The 12,905-nt window shown below is 41.4% G+C and overlaps 1 protein-coding gene across 1 annotated transcript in view; it reads right to left on the bottom strand.

Moving 5' to 3' along the window:
* The window catches only part of LOC124236837 (protein furry homolog-like), a 244,218-nt gene extending 232,648 nt beyond the window's left edge, over positions 1-11,570 (bottom strand). Inside the window, exon 1 of the mRNA XM_046655776.1 lies at positions 10,675-11,570. The gene's annotated coding sequence lies outside the window, so the exon portion shown is untranslated. The remainder of the gene's footprint in view (positions 1-10,674) is intronic.
* Positions 11,571-12,905: the final 1,335 nt, after the last annotated feature.

Raw genomic sequence — 12,905 nt, 5'->3', positions numbered from 1 at the left:
TACAGACTCTCCAGCATCTGGAGGCACGTGCAACAGCAACGGAGGTGGCACGAGCTCTGGATTCCAGCAGAGCTACCCTAGTGGGTTACTTCGGTATTGGCACCCTAAAACCTGCTGTCAGGATCTTCTAACAATTCTGTAAGCCCTTAATACCCTGCATTAAGTCTCTTCTATCTTAAAATACTCAGAAGGGTTTCTGTGACACTGAACACACACAATATTACAGTAGGTAAAGGTCTCCTAATGGAAAGGTGGCCGTTGCACACTCTGGGGAGGTTGGTTGTGATGTCCCCACTTGTCTGCTCACTTTCAGCATACTGCAATACCCTACAACTTACATGTGCCCAAGAGAGCAGATTTGCAGTTATCATCAGAATTATGACATCACCCACAAATAGATTTTTTAAAGATTTTTGCAAAGAAAGGCACATTAAACATAAATAAAGCAAAACACAAGCAAGCAAGAAAACGGTAGAGCTGACAACTACTTTATTACCAGTAACGGTGCTTTATCAAAAATTGTAAGGTAAGAAAGTGATTACCTTGTAAAATGTAAAACCATAAAACTTTTAGAAGAAAAATTGGAAAAAAACCTTCAAGACATAGGACTAGATGAAAAGGTCATAGACATGACACCATAAGAACAATTTTAAAAAAGGGAAAAAAATAATTGAATGCACTACATGAAAATTTAAAACTTTTTTGCTCTGTAAAAGACCCTGTTCAGAGGATGAAAAGATAAGCTATGGGGGCCGGCCCGGTAGTGTAGAGTGAAGTTCATGTGCTCCGGTTCAGCAGCCTGGGTTCATAGGCTGGGATCCTGGTGCAGACGTACACACTCCTTATCAAACCATGCTTGACACAGATTTGAGCTCAGCGACAATCTTCCTCAAGCAAAAAGAGGACGATTGGCAATGGATGTTAGCTCAGGGCCAATGTTCCTCAGCAAAAAAACAGAAGGAAAGAAAAGAAAAGAAAAGCTATGGATGGGAAGAAAATTTCTGCAAACTGCCTACCTGACAAAGGGTTTATATCTAGAATATATGAAGAACTCTCAAAACACAACAATGAAAAACAACCCAATTTGCTCATTAGGGAAACAATTAATTTACCCATTAGGGAAAGGCAAACTACAACCACAATGAGATATTACTACATTCACCATTAGAATAGCTAAAATTTAAAAATAATGAAAATACCAAATTCTGGTAAGGATATAGAGAAACTGGATCTTCCATACATTGCTGGTGGAAATATACAGCCACTCTGGAAAATAGTCAAGCAGTTTCTTATAAAACTAAACATACACTTACACTATAATCCAGCAATTGCACTCTTGGGCACTGATCCTGGAGAAATGAATACTTATGTTTACACAAAAACCAATACATGAATGTTTACAGCAACTTTATTCATAACAGCCTAAAACTGGAAACAACTCATATGTTCTTCAACAGGTGAATAGCTAAACTGTGTACTGTGATATATCCATACAATGAATACTACTCAGCAATAAAGAGAGAGAACCTACTACTACATAAGTACTTAATACATAATAGTACATAATACACGAGAATTTGGATGGTTCTCTATACCACTGTATTGAGTGAAAAAAGTCAGTCCCAAAAGGCTATGTACAGAATGATTCCATTTATGTAACATTCTCTGAATGACACAGTTATAGAGATGGAAAACAAATTAGTGGCTGCCAGTTAATAGGGATGGGGAGGTTGGGGAAGGGGGGGACCTTGAGCCGCATGAGAGTTTCTTGGTAGTGACAGAACTGTATCTTAATTGTAGTGGTAGTTACATGAAACTAGACATGCTATCAAATCGCATAGAACTGTACCCACACACACATGAATGAGTGCACTAAAAACCATGAAATCCGAATATGGCTGCTTAACAGTATTGGACCAATGTCAGTTTCCTGGTTTAACATTGTTATTAATATGTCATATAAGATATTACAACAAGGGGATGTTCATGAAGATTACACAGGACTCCTGTACTATTTTTGCAACTTCCCGTGAGTCTATAATTATTTTAAAATAAAAAGTTTTTTTAAGGGATGACATTCAGTCATACTTATCTAATTTTAAAAATTACCATTTAAAGTGGAATCAAAAACATGGAACTAATACATTTTAAAGTTTTCTAAAATGTTTTTCATCGTTATCTCATTTTTTGTTAATGTCTCATTATGTACAAAATATGTAGTATATACTTTTAAACAAACGTATCTTGGGAATGCAGACACAATTTTTTATACTGCTGGGTGTGACATAAAATTTTCGCAGACCAGACCTCTGTTATAGAGGCTACAGAAGTCTAAGATTCTACCCACCTCTTAAAAATTTTACTTGGGGAAGCATATACTAGAAGATGAAAAACACTGCACTAAGAATCAAAAAGAACTCAATTCTATTCAAGTTTAAACAAGTCCCAATCTCATCCTCATCTACAAAATGCAGGCATTGTATCAGATCTTTCCCCAGGACATTCCAGCTCTCAAAGCATTGTAACTCCATGAGCTCCACAACAGGAAAGAGTGAAGCAACCCTAAAGAAACGCACGACAAAAACTTGAACCAGTATTTATTCAAAGTGTACTAAGGGTTCAATATTGCCAAAAACACTAAATACAAGACATAGTCTAAGTTATCATCAACACAAACAAAGAAAAGGGCATCTACAAAGACAGTTTTACCTCAAAGAAAATAGATGACCAAAAGAACCAGTTTAAATATAAATATCTAGACACCAGGCATATGTGGCTACTTTACAGGCAACCTCACAGTTCTTTAAGGCTTCTAATTTCTATTCACGAAAATTAAGATTACGTTCTGTACTGCAACAAACAATACACCAGCGCATACAAGTATCCTAGTGTACAAGCTTGGGGGTTGTGATGGTTCTTGCAAGAAGTAGAATATCAAGACATCCAAGAAAGAATTATTTTCCATCTACATGAGTTAAGACTTAATAAGACAGAATTTTAAGAGGTCCATTATTCAAGGGAAATTAAACATCCACAAGGTAATTATACCACCCTGTTACACCCCCTTCTGCTTTCCAGAAACATCACCTACCTCAAACAGAGCCCAAAACTAGGAAAGAAGAAAGAGTCCTCTAAGCAGTAAAAACCAACATAACAAGGGCCTAGCACTAAAGCTCCATGAACAGGAAGTCCTGTGGTTCCTCACTCAGAACCTTCTATCATTTTGATCGACCATTCAACAAGTGTGCTATGGGTTCTCTTCTCATAGCACAGTGAAAACATCAAATTAGAAAAACAAAGAAACCTCTACAGGTAGGTGTAATGAGAGCACACAGAGAGATACAACTAACAGTAAAGTGAAGAGCAAATCGACCCCAAAACAACACATGATTTACAAAAGAATGGTTTTGCCAACACATGAACAAAATAGGGTGGCCTGTATACTGCTGACCAAGGAGACTAATGGCTGGAGTTTCTTCTGCAAATAAATGGTTATGAGTTCATTCACACCCCAGACACACGAATGGAACCACCAAAGTACTATCTTTTTACCAGTGCTATAGACAGCATAATCCATCTTAGATTTTTAAATGGAGAACAAAACTGCAAACTGCCTTTAAATGATCTCTCCAGCATTCTTTAGTATTGAACTAAACTATATCACATTTGAAGGTTACCGTGAAATAAAGAGACATACCAAAAAACAAAACAGAACAAAACAAAACAAAGAATCCTGAGAAGTTGAAATACTATGTTGAAATCCATTCGGCAACAAAGCACACATATGACTATTTTATAACCTAAAAAAATGAGGTTGTATTGCAGTAAGTGAACATACTAATAACCCTTTCTCATCAATTCTCAGACACTTTTTAAAAACAACACTTTAATCTCTCTAAAGTATGGATGCTCCGAAATAAGAGACGTTATCTTACAATGCTGTCATCCAAGAGCAGGATGTAGTTGCTGAAAACCTTATGTTGACATCTCTTGGAAACATCAAGAAAGCATCAGCATCAAAGTGCCTGAGGTTTGATAAAAAATGGCCGTTCAAAATAATCTAAAAAAGACAAAGAAATGATCAGAAATTTGTGAAACTACAATCAATGGAGATAATTACAGAAAATTCTCAAAAGTAAATTGCATCCTTTTACCTTAAAAGATAGTACATATGAAGTACTTATCACATTACTTAGTAAGCACTCAATAAATTTAGCTACTATTATTATTACAAGATGGAAAATAAGGACTCATAGAGCTGATAAAAATATCTATGATCACAGTGACCAGGCAATCAATAAGCACTTATTAAGTGCCTACAAGGCCACCAGCATTGTGCAGGAGCAATACAAGCGCATCATGATCAACCTAGGAGGCACTATTTTTTATCAAATAAATGGTGATTTGCACAATACAACAGTTTCAACCAATAAGATAAACATCACATTATCTTCAGCAACGATTAGAGCTTACGAAGTACTTTCAACTTCTTTTGAAGTACTGTCTTTTATTTAAGTCCAGCATGCAGAACTTGTGGTATAAACCATTCAGGGGCCGGCCCCGTGGCAAGTGGTTAAGTTTGCCTGCTCTGCTTTGGAGGCCCACGGTTTCACCAATTCAGATCCTGGGCACGGACATGGCACCACTCATCAAGCCATGCTGAGGCGGCGTCCCACATGCCACAACTAGAAGGACCCACTACTAAAAATACACAACTATGTACCGGGGGCCTTTGGGGAGAAAAAGGAAAAATAAAATCTTTAAAAAAAAAAATGTTTACTGAAGAGTCACCAAATGATTAAATGAATATAAAGAAGTGTCACCAAAATGAGTCTTATAATTTTCATCGGTGGGAAAAAAATCTCTTTTCCCATTACTCTCCAGGCGTAGGTAGAATAAGGATTTATATAAATTCTCTCTTAAAGAAAATATTTCTGAACTTGGAGCTACACACATCATGAAAAGACCCTCTCTACTCCTAGGATTTATACACATTTACAGGGACCAATTTATACAGGAATGCACATTTATTAAAATGTTATATTTCACTTATATGAAATGTCCAGAAATGGCAAATGTTACAGAGATGGAATGTAGACTAGTGGTTGCCCAGGGCTGGGAAGGGAGGTGGGGAAGACGATGGGGTGATGAAAAAGTTCTAAAATCGATTGTGGCAGTGATGTACAACTCTGGAATATGCTGAAAACCACTGAATTATGCCCTTTAAGTAGGTGAGTTGTATGGTATGTAAATTATATCTCAATAAAGCTGTCATTTTAAAATCTTAACTCTTCATGAAACTTGACAAATTATAACTGTTGCATTACGGTCAAACTCCATAGGCCGTACCTACCCCTCTGTCAGACTCTTCCCTGGCCTGGGTGGATTCCATCAATGACAGTCCTACAAAGTCCCTTTCTTAGTAATCCAATTCCTTCCCCAGAAATACAAAGATCGAGCAAAGGGGCAGGGGTGAGGGGGGGGGACGATGACGACACAGTCTATTGTGTAAAAGTTAAAAATACTTCAGACTGTATTTTATACAAGCGACTTTTCAAAATAATAATTATTTTCATAACATTAAAGAAAATCCTGATTAAGGAATATATTTATTATAACATTTTGAGTTTAAAAGAACATGTTACTACTCTATCAGCAAACTATGAATTATCTGATTATCTGCTAGGATACAGATGTAGTCTCACAATGGTTGTCTTTGAAATGGATGATCCTTGTAGAGTACAAAGAAATCAATGTATGCAGAATTTCAGAAATATTTTGCCCCAAAAGAATAGCAGTGTTTGAAATTAAAAAAAAAAAAAAAATTCTAGAGCGGACGGATTTAATTTAAAAGGCTCCCTGGACCCCAACCCACCTCCTATGGAAGACCAGGTTCGTTTGCTAGGAGACTTTGGAAAAAGCTTTGCAGAACAATAAACACGAGTGAATCATAAATTCACCTAGCTGTGCCCTTTGTTTACACTACCTTTAATCCACATGTACCACTCTATTTAAGGATCCTATTCAGAGGCGCTCTTAGCTTGTGGTAGAAACAGACTTAATCTTATTCTCAATGCCTAGCACGGTGCTTAGAGTAGGTGCAGTTCTCAAGAAAAATTTGCTGAACGAATGGAGATTTCTCAGCTGACTAGGCCAACTGGCTGCTTACAGCTGGGCTTTCTATTCAGGAACCTTTGGAAAACCTTTTTCCTCTCTGAGTTGGCTTAAAGAAGCTCCTAGAACAACAGAATCTTATCACCTACTTCACTGGCCTAAATTGTAGCTCCCTTTTCAAAATGAGCAACAGGAGGTGAAAGTAAAACCTCTGGATATGATTTGATCATGAACAAATGTCTTCCTACATTCCTCCTTGGGCTACAATGAAGAGTGCCTGTTGGCAGCCTCAAAGCAATTTTTAATGGCTCTCTAGAGATGAGGAGAATCAAGAAATGAAAAGAGATTATGCCTAGAGCATGTACTCCAAAAAATGTTTAGGGTAAAGGCAGGTAAACTGTTCAGGGACACAGGCTTTGATGAATTTTTTTTTTCAAGGAACATTAGCCCTGAGCTAACTGCTGCCAATCCTCCTCTTTTTGCTGAGGAAGCCTGGCCCTGAACTAACATCCATGCCCATATTCCTCTCCTTTATATGCGGGACACCTGCCACAGCATGGCTTACCAAGCAGTGCCATGTCCACACCTGGGATCCAAACCGGCGAACCCTGCGCCACCAAAGCAGAATGTGCGCACTTAACTGCCGCACCACCAGGCCAGGCCCCGGCTTTGATCAATTTTTGAAATGATTATGAAGGCTATATTTTGAACACACACACACACACTGGTAGCAGCCTTGTATCTCAAGAAAAGGTAAAAGAATCAGAATTACTGAACCAGGAGAAATTAATAATAAATAAGTGTGTAAAAATCTATTATTTTTCTCCATTCCCAGTAAACAACTACTTCAGGAAAAATTTCAAGTATGATAGTTTAAGGCAGTCCTATCTGAAGGTAATAAAAGAAAAGGAAAGAACTGGAAGAATAAACACCAAACCATTACTAATAGTTATAATATGCTAAGGGCAGCGTTATGGGGGCACTTTTAATTTCTAAATTATATATTTCTTTCACATCAATATTCTGCAATGAGCATGTGAAACTTTGGTGATAAGGAAAAAAATGGTCTTGCCTTCAAACATACATATACATTTTCCCCAAGTAAAATAATTTGAACTTCTTTACGGCTTACGGCTTTACAGAATACTGGTGGGCTAATAAAACTGCTCACATACTTTAGGCAACAGTAAAAAAGGGAGGGAGGAGGTCCAACTTTTGTTAATGGCTTTTACCAAAGTCCACAATCTAATGAAGAAATACATAATCATACTGTAAGTCAGAGTATGGCTTGTACTGTCAAAGTGTTTTACAGGAGCGAGAGGAAAGAGCATCACTTATGACTAGAATAGAAGAAGAGCTTGCAGAAAAGGCGACAGTTGAGCTGGGTTAGATGGATGATCTCTCTGGTGAGGTAACAATAGTTGAAATTCAGAGCACATGCTCTGTCCCCAAAAAATATTTTGTAGATAAAAATAGCTCAAGTTAGGGAACATACACCCAGCCAACCCCCAAACATATTTTTTTAAAATCTATTTTTAAATATATCACAAAATCTGCTATATAAAGCAAAGAAAACTTTCCCACCTCATCTCGGTTTCTTCTCTCATTCGACTATTCCTTTACCATTTTGGCGTGAATCCTGTGTGACTGGTACTTCACACCAGTTTCTGTGCTGAGATACACACTGTCTTTTTTCCTATGGATGATAATTTTGCATCTCCTCATTAAACTGCATACCTTTGAGAGCAATGGCGGTCATCCATTTCTACTTTATCTTTCCATGATACTCCTTAAATAAGTACTCAACAGATGTTGTTGACAGATTAAACCTAGTTCTAATAATTGCGACAAGTTATTGATATCACAAAAGATATCTGTGAAAGAGATACTATAAACAATAAAATCACATTTTTGTATAGAACAAAAAGCGTCTTGATTAATATATCTTCCCCAGACACTAACCCAATTGCTGTTCTTTGGTGTAATCTGTTCAGAAACGTGTTTATTAAAAAAAAAAAAAAAATTAAGTCTCTTAAGCAGTCTCTATTGAACATCATCTTTTTTTGTCACAAAGACCTAAGACAATACATTTATTGGGCACTAGAAAGGCACTAGGTGACACACTGAATTTGCACAGAAATGGTGGACAGTCCCAGTTCCCAAGGATCTCAAAGGACAGTTCACAACTCAAGAAACGACTTGGCAATGTATACATACCAGACAATGTGTTTAAAACAATGTGAAAAGTACACAGGAAAAAACATGTTTTCCAGGAAACATGTCCTAGATATTTCAAAGGTAATTCTTTCTGAATGTTTTCTTTACATGTGCTTTTAAAAGTTCAGAAATTCTCTCCTCTATTGTTTAAATAAGCTAGTAAGTAAACAAAGATAGAAATTTGGAAACTTGTTTAAATCTTCTACTTTCTATTATAAAATGGAAAGGAAGATTCTGCCCACAAGCTTGCCTGACAATCCTTATCACAGAAGAGGATGAAAGAGGGTGGGGGGAATATTAGGTGTGACAATGCCAGATACCATCAAGATTACTACAAAAGAACATGTTTTGTGTGTCTAAATTTCCTAAATTCTGTAGGAAGAATAGAGTCTCTCTCAAACATTATTATCTGAAATCAGCTTTCAGTTGCCCAAGTATAGTTTCTCCTTTGTTGCTGTTGCTGAGCCTCTGAATTTAGGCTATAATGTTTCACCCCACTCAAAAAGTTACTAGACAGTGAGTTAATCAATGAACACTTTGGAAAGTTGTTAGTATTGCTTTAAAAAACAACAAAACACTGGGCCAGGGTTCCAACAAAACTCACTCTTCTAGAGAAGTGTTTTACAAAATAACTCAAAATGGAAGAAAAGACAGGATGGAATGCTATTTTTGATAATGAGTAGCAAAAAAAAAAGAAAAGAAAAGAAAAGAAAGACTACAGAATAACACACCCACTGCTACTTTGTTTATAGGCCTGTAACTCGCACATGCAAGTACTCTACAAAGTACTGCACAAGAAGAAACTGTCAAAAATGAATGCTTATGAAAACATTCCTTCTCTATATTAGGTCTCTAACCAGGAATGCGCTGTTTCTAAATATGACGACTTCAGCAAGTATTGACAGGTATAGCAGAGCAATACTGCTCAAGATGGAAAAAAAATCTTACATGTACTTGTTTTTGTTTTATCAATAGTAAAAGTTGCTGTTACCAATTATAATACCTATGGTCTCAGTAGTAGAAATTAACTTTACGGAAGATATCTGCTAGGCAGAACAGTATTTTACAAACTAATTTTATTTCTACCAAAAGTCTAGTTTTTTTCCTAATCCAATACGCCCTAGCAACCTGGGGTTTTTTTTGTTTTGCTTTTTCCCCCTTCCAAAAGAGCCTCCGCCAGTAAGTCGAAGTAATACTTTCCACAGTTCAAAGGTTAAGGCAAATTCGGCTCTACGTAGAGTCTTGCCCCTCATCAGCAATACCCACCCCTCGCCCCCGCCTTTTTGTTGTTGTTCTTTTCAAATTTTCTTGGCCTGAGAGAAGTTAATGCTCTCATATGATTGCAAATCCACGACACAAGCGATTTCAGGTGCCGAGGAACAAAACTGGGATGGGAGGAAAGGAACGACAGCAATCAAGAACCATTGCGCCCTTGAAATGAGCCTCTCCAGAACGCAGGAAACGAGATTATGCCCAAAGAACCTGCCGCCCGGAAGCCACAACTTCCATCAATCAGCAAAGAAAAGTTGCTAGGAGGAGCTCAGCGCCCAGGCAGCCGGCGCCGGAGCGGAGACCGAGAGCAGCACAGACACTCCAAGGCCCGGACCGCCCCGGACGGCGGGCAGCAGCTGCGGCTGCGGCGTCCGGGGGGCCGACTCCGGAAGGCTCCGGGTCTCGGGGTGCGCGACCGGCCCGGAGCGGCGCGGGCACAGCGCCCGAACGCGCACCCCTCCCCACGACCACGAGCAGTGGGCGGAGAGACGGGCGCAAAGGAAAAGCGGGACAATGCTGGGCCGGACTGGCGACTCCGCGAGCTCCAGGGGTCCCCAGCGCCCCTTCCCGCCCTGGGGCCGCCGGCCGCCGCGCTAAGTTAGCTCCTCGGCCCTCGCTTCAGGGTTGGGGCGGCGAAACCGTGGGCGCCGACCTCCCTCCGCCTGGCCGCCGCCGCCTTTCTCTCCGCGGGGCGGCTCCTGCGAGTCCGCGAGGAGGCGGCGCGCGAGCAGAAGGGAGCGCGCGCGGGGAAGGGGGCGCGCAAGGCAGCGGCACGCGGGGGAGCGGGGCGCGCGGCGCTCCCCGAGGACCCGCTGCCGCTCCGGCGGCTTTTCGGTTGAGGCGGGGGCTGCGCCGCGGTTTAGCGTCCGTTACGAGTCTTGGCCCGGGCGGCGCAGCTTGCCAGCCATCCTGGCCCGCCTCCCCCTCGGCTCCCATCAGGAAGGGCAGCCGAAAGGGCCGGCGACCGTCTCCCGCCAGGGCTGCGGCCGCCGGTCGGCGGGCATCCCGGCGCCTGCCCCTAGGGCTGGAAGAGAAAGTAAAATGAAGTGCCTTTCCCCAGGCGACACCTACCCGTCCCCAGTCCAAGTGCAGCTGCCTCGCTCCTCAGGCGCCGCCGGTCCCCGCCCTCGGGCCCCAGGCTCCGTTCTCTTGACAATGGCGCGTCCCCTTTAAGGAATAATCCGATCGGAACCGATCTGTGGTTAAACCTCCCTCCGACTCTGATTTTAACCGGATTTCTCTCTCTCTCCCAGAGCCCGACGGGCGCCCGGCGGTGCTGCGAGCTCTTCCCACCCCTTCCCCGCCCCGCCCACTCCCTCGCCTTCCTGATTGGCGAGCAACACTACAACAGGAACAGCAACCCTCGCACTCCACTGGCCAGTCCAGCCGCCGCTCAGAATTACCCCCACCCCCACCGCGCCCCTTTTCCTGGGTTGGTCCTACCTCCAATCACTCTATGTCCTCTATTCTATCGTTGCTTTGGAGAACTGGCAGTCAAGGCTCACCCTCCCGCCTCCGGAAAGCGAACTTTATTTTTATTGGTAAAAGGACATCTTCCTGTGCACCTGATTGGGCAAGGAAGGAGCTAGTCTGCACGCCCCTCACCCATTATCGCTCTCCCTTTAACGGGTTTGAGAAATACAGCCGCAAAGTCCTCCCTACTTTGCCTTCTTCTAAGCGCCTTTCCCATTAAATGTTGGAGGAGTCGTGGACAAACCTCACAGCCGGTGTTGGGAAAAGCTGGAAAGAGAGAAGAGAAAAATTCAAAATCTCCTGCAATGAGTAATGTATCCTGAGCTGGAGCTGGGATCCTGCGGAACCTCATCATGAGGTCTAGTGAATGGAGTGGTTAGAATGAGTTTGTATACCTGAAATTTGAGTGCTAACTCTTCCTGAGAGTCACTCAACAAGTTTTCACTCACTGTCCACTCTACTCCTACCGTCGGTTCCACTGGCATTTGGCCACCCGGAAGAGCTTTAATAAAAGTATCTGCAAACCTGGCGTTTCCTTGTGTGTCTCGCAATCGTTCATTTAAAAAGTATTTAAATAATTTCCATTAACAATTACCTTTTAGTCACGTCCTCTGCGTTATGCCGGCGTTTGTCACGAGACATAAGTTACTTTTCTGAAAAGATTGAATAGGTGGTCCCACTTACGCCAATCTCAAAGTCGAAGACGTCCATCTCCCTTCCTCGAACGGTAGCAGGGAGAGCCCCGAGTGAGCCCAAGCGATACCAGAAGGCTATTCCTTGGGGGAAAGAGGGAGTCTGGCACCGGAAGCTTGACCCTGCAGCAAAACCTCACGCATGAAAAGACGAGAAATTCTGTGGCAGCCTGGTGGGATCTGCATTAGGATTTCCCCAGTTTCCCACCGGAGCTGTAAGAATCGAAAGGATTGTAACTACTAAAACTGGGTACAGTTCGTGCTTTGGTACCCATCTAAGAATGTCAGGGGAAGACGATTAAGTGTCCTGATCCTCTTTGCCAATGAACTTTGAGAGACTTTGGACCACAGGATGTTTAGTGTATTTGCAGTGATAGCCCCGGCGGAAACCAGTGGTGCCAAGAACGTGGCGGCGCTCAGCAGTACCCTAGAAGGGGGTTTCGTGCCAAAAAAGGGAAAATAAACATAGATAGTCCATAGGACTTTTCCGGTGAAAAATCTCCTGGGAATACCCATAAATATCGAAGAATGAGAAAAGGGAATGTTGTGGGTGGGTTACGTGTTGCTAAAGGGGGCAAGAGACAAGGAAGTATCTGGATTATATTTACATAACCTTCACAGACATATATATATATATACATTATATATATAATATATATATAATATATATATAAATCTCTTAAGTGTCTATCACTAAACCCCTATTTTCAGCCTATTCCATTTATTACTTTTTTTTACTACAACCAAGGTAAATTAAGACTCCTGGTTTTCTCCTGATTTACTACTCTCAAGCTTTGAGATGCTTCGGGGTTCTGATACTCTATATTAGAATATAATCAGAATAAGAATATTCTATATTTGGGCCGGCCTGGTGGTGCAGCCCTTAAGTTTGCACATTCTGCTTTGGTGGCGGGTTGGCGGGTTCGGATCCCGGGTGCGCGGATCCCGGGTGTGGACATGGCACTGCTTTGCAAGTCATGCTGTGGCAGGCATCCCACATATAAAGCAGAGGAAGATGGGCACGGATGTTAGCTCAGGGCCAGTCTTCCCCAGCAAAAAAAGGAGGATTGGCAGCTGATGTTAGCTCAGGGCTAATCTTCCTCAAAAAAAAAAAAAAAGAATATTCTATATTCTAAT

The sequence above is a fragment of the Equus quagga genome, chromosome 3 (assembly GCF_021613505.1).
Source record: "Equus quagga isolate Etosha38 chromosome 3, UCLA_HA_Equagga_1.0, whole genome shotgun sequence".
NCBI classification, from domain to species: domain Eukaryota; kingdom Metazoa; phylum Chordata; class Mammalia; order Perissodactyla; family Equidae; genus Equus; species Equus quagga.
The sequence above is the reverse complement of the archived record's forward strand: the minus strand, read 5'-3'. Positions and strand labels throughout refer to the sequence as shown.